This window comes from Pinus tabuliformis, chromosome 2_1 (assembly GCF_031772625.1).
Source record: "Pinus tabuliformis cultivar Carrire ecotype Pingquan chromosome 2_1, CPIR1, whole genome shotgun sequence".
Classification (NCBI taxonomy): Eukaryota; Viridiplantae; Streptophyta; class Pinopsida; order Pinales; family Pinaceae; genus Pinus; species Pinus tabuliformis.
This window is the reverse complement of record NC_142299.1, coordinates 13,935,115-13,942,944: the sequence shown is the minus strand read 5'-3', so window position 1 is coordinate 13,942,944 and position 7,830 is coordinate 13,935,115.

The following is a 7,830-nucleotide window of genomic DNA, read 5'->3' as shown; positions in this document are numbered from 1 at the left end:
TAATAGTTCGACAACAACTTCGACAAAAGTTGCGCCACCCATCATTCCCGAGTTGACAATAAAACCGCCAAAGGGAGTAGTACACAAGTCGACGTTTAATCCCCGCGCTAGAGCGACACAGCATTATAATATAGTGGAAGATTTGGCCCAATCGCCATCCGCTATGTCGACTCTTGAGGTACTACAAAATTTCCCATCCCAAAAGCAGGCTTTATTATCAGCCATTGGTGGGATAGACCCAAAGGATTCCAATCTTTTATCCTTCGATCATAAAGGATACGATCCTCAGTTACCAGCTCAACTAGCTTTCCTCGTTCAAGTGAAAGCCCTCAACAAAATTGTTCATCGAACAATTATTGATGAGGGGGCATCTACATGTATTATGTAGATGAGTTGCTGGAAAACTTTAGGATCTCCAACCTTGTCGCAATCTTCGACAACATTAAAAGCATTTGACGGACGAACATATACCCCATATGGTATCCTAAGTAACTTGAAGGTTGAACTAGGAGGAAAAACAGTAGAAATAGATGTTGAGGTAATCGACGGAAATCTTGATTACAACATCCTACTGGGAAGACCATGGATATATGCTATGGCTACTGTTGTGTCGACCTATTTTAGGAAGATTGCATTTCCCTTTCAAGGAGGGATTACAATCGTCGATCAACAAAACTTCCTCCCAAATGGTTCTCAAGTTATGGGAAGCATTCCAATGATCCATGGAAGCCCCCATTCACTTCAAAATATCAGAGTATGCCTACTAAAAGATCCTATATTAATGGGAACTTTCGCCCTTCCACCTCCAATCAATTTGGCGGAAGTAGCGTCGGTAGGGACCTGCAATATGATATCTTCTAAAAATATCTCAGAAAATGATATCGACATGGATCATGCGCAGGTTTTGCCTCCAAGCCCAACAGAAATATTGTAGCAATCAATGTTTCTAGCATGGGAGGCAAACCCAAATCAACGCTCATCAAGCGTTTGGATAGATAGGTCTAAGGAATATGGTACCCCTTCAGATCCTTGGTTGCGAGTGCATGTCACCAACGAAGGAATTGTTCAATCAATGGTAGTTGAAGGGGCACCATGGGATGATTACCACTATCGTTCCCTTCTTCCGGATTGTGAAGAAAATACTCTTGATGACCTTTATCATACTTCAGTTTTTGATTTCCTATCAAATACTGTAAACGCGGTGGATTCCGAGCGAAACTTGTCCAACATTGAAGAGACTATCGCCATAAATATCTCGACCAAAACAGATGTTGTAGAGAATATTTATGTTGGCAAATGTTGTTCTCCTTCAGAACTAGAAATATATAACGCTCTTTTTCGCGAATTTAGAGATGTCTTTGCTTGGTCATATAGTGAAATGCCAGGCATTGACTCAAGTATCGTTGAACACGAAATCAAGATGTATCCAGATGTCAAACCAGTACGACAACGGCTACGACAGGTGCACCCCAAGAAAGTCGCTGCCATTAAGGCAGAAGTTGAAAAACTTCTCCATGCTGGTTTCATTTACCCGATTCCTCTAACCGATTGGGTATCGAATATTGTCCCTGTTATGAAAAAACAAGGAACAATTAGAGTGTGCGTCGATTATAGGGATGTAAATCAAGCTTGTCCAAAAGAAAACTACCCTACACCCTTCATCGACCAGATAATTGATGAATGCGCTGATGTGAAATCTTTTCATTCATGGATGGATTCTCCGGGTATAATAAAATAAATATCTGCCCACGGGACCAGTCAAAGACTGCATTTATTTGTTCGTGGGGCACATTCGCATATCAAAAATTACCCTTTGGATTAAAAAACGCAGGGGCAACATTTCAGAGGGAAATGAATTATGCCTTCCATGACATCAAAAACATTGTTCAACCATACCTCGACGACCTTCTGGCTCATTCGCGAAAGCGGACTGATCATCCGCAGCATTTAAGAGCGATATTTCTACGTTGCCGACACTACAAGATACGACTCAATCCACACAAATGTGTATTTTGTGTCAGTTCTAGTCGTTTACTTGGCTTTGTAGTCTCGAAAGACGGGATTCGTCTCGACCCATGTAAGGTTCAGGCAATCGTAAATTTTCCTCCACCTTCAAATTTGCTTCAGATTCAGAAACTCCAAGGGAAAGCAAACTTTTTGAGGAGGTTCATTCCAAATTACGCCGAACTTGCTAAAGGTTATACGCGTCTTTTGAAAAAAGAAGTACCCTTTGTCTGGGATCAGGTTGCGCAAGCTTCCTTTGATGCTTTAAAAGAATCCCTAATGAAAACATCATTAATGTACGCTCCTGATTATCAAAAAGACTTTAACCTGTATCTGGTTGTAGCGGATACAACCATCGCAATGGTTTTAGTTCAAGAAGATAACGGAATTGAACATCTTATATATTATTTAAGTAAGAACTTAAATTATACAGAAAGCAGATATTCTCATGTTGAAAAGCTAGCGCTCGCAGCTGTTCAAGCGATACAGAGATTTCGACAGTATGTCCTCTTTTGAAAAACTACCATTCTCTCATATTGCAACCCCATGACTTATATATTGTCGCGACAGTTGCTGGGGGGTAAATATTCAAAACGGATAGCAATTCTACAAGAGTTTGATCTGGAATTTGTAAAATCCAAGTCAAAGAAAGCTCTGGTTTTCGCAGAATTATTATGCGATCTCCCATCATCGTCCAACGATGAAACATCCGAAGAAACAATCGTGGACGAAAAAAAAATTTTGATATCTTCAAGCAATCTGTGGTATGGGGATATAATCATTTATCTCCAAACCCAAAAATATAGGCCAAATACCTCTCGCTCCGAACAAAAACGTATTCGATACCAAGCAAAAGACTACATGATCGTCGGTGATACACTTTACCGTCGTGGTATTGATACGGTTCTGAGAAGGTGCCTCACCCATGAGGAGGCCGAAAAAGTCCTGAATGATTGCCATTCAGGCGTGTGTGGGGGGCATCAATCCGGTTATGCTACAGCGCAAAAAATTCTACGAGCAGGATACTTTTGGCCAACAATGTTCAAAGATTGCATAAACGCAGTCAGAAGTTACCATGCTTGTCAAATTTTCAATAGCAAAACCAGAAGACCACCCGCACCTCTGCAGCCAATAGTTGCTGTCGGGACATTCGCCAAATGGGGCATCGATTTCATGACATGTAACCCCACCTCGACCGGGGGGCATGGGTATGTTATAGTCGCAGTCGACTATTTTACCAAATGGGCCAAGGCGATGCCTACATTAGATTATACTGGTGACACAGCTGCCCTCTTCTTTTTCAATCATGTAGTCGCCAGATTCGGCATCCCACAAGCTATAGTCATAGATCATGGATCACATTTTCGCAATCACATGATGGTCGAATTAGCTGCCAAACTAGGGTTGTCTCACGACAGCTCTACTCCATATTACCCGCAAGCCAACGGACAAGTTGAATCAATCAAAAAAGTCCTGAAGCGCATGCTGCAAAGGATGATTGGAGTTCACAAAAGAATTTGGAACCTAATCCTGTACTCAGCCTTGTGGGCTTACCGAACATCGGTAAGGAATGCGACCGGGTTTACACCTTTCCAACTGGTATATGGCCTGGAAACATTCTTACCAATCCAGTGTGAAATCTCGTCCCTCAAACTCGCAATTGACCTTCTCCCCAGAACTTCAGAAGAGGAGGCTCGTTTCTTGGAACTAATCCAATTGGATGAAACCCGTCGTGATGTCGCTTTGGCTAACGAAGCCCATAAGAAACGAGTCAAGGCGCAGTTCGACAAGAATGTCAAACCCTGTGTCTTCTCAGAAGGTGACTTGGTCTTGCTTTATGACCAAGAATCCGATAAATTGGGGGCAGGTAAATTCAAGTCTTTATGGATGGGCCCCTATATTGTTAAGCGAGTGTTAGCAAAAGTAGCCTATGAGTTAATGGATTATGACAGAATTCCACTGGCACAACCTTGTAACGGGTTGTACCTCAAGCGTTACTATGCGTAATTCAGTATAGTAACTTGTATGCTTTTGTTATGTTTTTGTTTTCACTAAAGTGTTTGTTTTGGTCAAGTAATCCACTTTTTACATTTATTGCAGATGTCAAACCTATTGGATTCATGTGTTGGATATGCCGACGGAGCGAGTCGTAGTTCGCGGAACCTATCTTCCGCGGCCTGGGCCATTTTTTATCCAAGCGGCGAGTTAGTAAGTTTCAGAGGGGTATGTATTGGTCGATCAACGAATAACATCGTTGAATATAGCGCGTTGATAGAACTTCTCTCTGATGCCATCACACATGGTATACGCCGACTGATTGTCAGGCTAGACTCACAACTCGTCATACTACAACTCACTGGTATCTACTCTGTCTGAAATCCAGCTATTTATCACATGTTCCTAAGGGTTAAGATTTTGGAGAGACAATTTGATTTTGTTCAATATCAACACATTTCCAGAACCTTAAACACATCAACTGACTCATTGGCGAATTATGTGTCAGATAGACATTTGCAGCATTTATAAAAAGAAGCATACCATCAATATTTGCATTTGGATCATGTAACTTAACCGAAATAAAACTTCGAAAATCAAAAATATATATATATAACTGTTTATGGTTTACACATAATGTTCTGTAACCAAGACAAAATGGGTCAAATGACCCAAAACTCAAAACGCTAGGGGGCACCCTAGTCTAATGATGCTCGTGATAGCAAGTCACAGCCTGTGCGATCATGCGTAAGAGTCGAGTCCATCATCTTGGCACACTAGTAGTATGCCACTGCAACCTCAAGGGAAGCTCGTCAGTCCTCACATCTGGAATACCAAGAGTGAGGCCCTCAACCTGTTCCTGTAATGTTGTGAGAGTCTCAGCCACATCTAAGTCGCGAAGGATAGCCCTTCCAACAGCCTCTCCTACTGGGGTGGCAGCTGGCACTCTCAGGCGTACTACTGGCCGAACGGGACCAACATCTGCATGAACACATGAGTTTGATTAAGTCTTGAAAGAATAAAGCACAAGGACATTATAAAAATCGAGCAGTTTTAACGCATAGTTCAAGCTCGTTAAAAAATAAACATAAGCCATGAGAAAATGTTTCCCCCCGCGTATAAGCTCATTAAAAAATGAACTATTTCCCGGTAAATAACCATCGTGAATGTAGTACTTCAGCCTTTGAAAGCCTTGGTCGTGTTCTCATCATCACCTCCACTCTGTATTGGCCGATCATTCACCTCCATTTGATTGTTTACCCCTTTTGAGGAACAGCTGCGAAGAGTGATCTCGCTAGCCATCCTTGTAACACTGTCGTGATTGGAACATTCCAAACCTTACCTGGAATCAGCTGCTACCTAATTTTATCACTCGTTCCTCAAAAGACAAGTCTCCTTTAAGCTCTTTTCAACTGAATCGTAAAATATGAAAAGATTGTCGAGCCATTGGCCTCTCCAGCTCGTTAAAGGGACCGGAAGTGCTATCCCTCCTCTAAATTTTAATCTTTTTGGACCTGAGGGATTTTTACACAAAAAAATCGACCGCTTGTTTTGTTCGGCTCGTTAAAAGTATCGAAAATTCATCCCTTCTGTATTGTTTTATACTTTTTCGGGCTTAAGGGATTAGATGACGAAAAAGGAATTTTGAGTTTCCTTTACGTTCCTTTTCAGACTCTCTAAAATTGAAAAGGACCGAGTTATCTTTGTCGTTAAACTTGTTAAAACTTAATAGCGACAAACTTGTCCATAGCAGACAAGAACGAGTTTCACTATCCCTAGGCTCGTTAAAACATAGCGATGGGTTTGCCCGAAGGGAAAATTATAGAACAAGCATATTTTATCCTCCTCAAGCTTGACAAAAATAAAGAGGTACTGGTCAGCAATGACTGGGGAAAATTGGGAAGAAAACTTGAAGAAACTTTATTGGTATCAAGTCACTCTTGAACATGACACTTTCACTCCGCATCCAAGTCTGGTTGGGTTGTTTCATTCACCGGTCACATCACCATGGTCCCATCACACCATCCACATTTTGGGTTAATGCTACCAGTCCATCACATCATTGTCACCGATATGTTCAAGAGAAGTCATTCAGAGAATTCACCTGTGTCTCACCCGCTACAATACATTTACACTCCATTCTTTCATGACTGCCACCCTGAACCGTATGTCATCAAATCGTTTTCACCTCCATTAAAATCATTTGCTCTGTTCCGTGTCATTTATGTGGGATTCATTAAGGCCCTCCTGTGACAGATCGCTTCTTGTCAACATCAGCTCATTATCCAAGAAGTCGATCTAGGAACACCCCGTTCAGTACTTTGAAGCTTGCATGCCTCAATGGCAAGTTTCTCACTTCCGACGACAGGTTTACATCAATGGCCTTCGACCGAAAGATTTTGCGTGGTGTTCGACGCCAAGTCCTTTATTCACACCACGTGAATTGTACTGCAATACCTTGAGGGTCATTATCATTATCGGTGATTCCTCTCGCGCCTGTTAACAGCTTACATCATTGGCTAGTAATCAGGCGATGTCTTTCCATGTTCGACTCCATAACATCTCTCACATGGATAGACTTGTACTTCGAGTGAAGATCGAACGAGAATGAAGACCCCGAATCTAGTTTCATCCATCTGGGCTGCAATATATATTCAGAAAAATAAAGACATCAAATGTACATCATTGCTGCACAGATAATCATCCAATCAAAGGGATGATGGCTCTACCAGAATCATCAGTCTACACTCAGACGATTGTCTGTCCTATGTACATGAAAATGAATTTATAAAGTTGAGCATGGGAATGCCCGCCTCAGCTAGATCATGAAAATATTATGAAAATAATGTATTGTATTGTATCTTATTACAGGTCTCCTCCCAGCTTGAAAGAACTTCGGATCCTCATAATAAAGCATTTCACCCGACATCAAAAGATTAACAACCTCATGCTTTAGGGGGCAATTGTTATAGACATTTTTTGGCACTACAACCCCAAGCATGAAATGTCCATAAACCAAGGGCTCCTAAGTCCCTAAAAGTGTTGTTCTAACCCCTAAAGGAACAAGGTCAACTGAATACAGCTTCCCCCAGAAGTTCTCCATGAAAAAACTGCTCAGAACTGGTCAAAACAGGATCATTTCAGTTGCTCCATAGGCAAAGTACATTGCATCTCACCTAAATACACTATGTGGGTGCGTTGCATTTCAAAAATCCCTTCTATGGGGTGCGATGGGCGAGAAGTGACAAATGGCAGTGTCATTCCGCGAGGTGGAGAGGCATGGAAACTTCCAGAAACTTCTCCTGTGACACTTACCTCTCTGAATTCGACCAAGGATGAGTAAGAGATCATCAATCTCCAAGTGGAAGCAAGAACTATCAGGGGGAAGACACTAATCAAATCACAAGCTGACTCATCTCCCTTACAGATATCTATATATGGATCCCTCATCCCAGAGATCCAGAGGCTGGAATTTTGCATATTGTAAGGAATTGTTGTTGGTTTCTTGAGACAACATCATATTGTTGGGTGATCTAAGCTTTGTATGAGGTGAAGAGGGGCTTCCTTGCTGAGAGGATGATGCTGGGTTAGAACAACTAGTTGTAACTCCCCTTGGCTCTTTCTTGTTTATCAATAAAAGCTATTCAAGTTTTCCTCCATACTCTTGTGTCATTCATGTTTGTTGCATTTGTATGGTCAATTTACATCTGATCCTAGATTGTTTATGATTATAGATCCATGTTCTTGTATAGTGCTATGCTACTGTGATCTTACAGGTACTTGGTGAAGCTGGGCGTGCAAGGGAACAAGTAGCGAAAGACTATCAAGAGA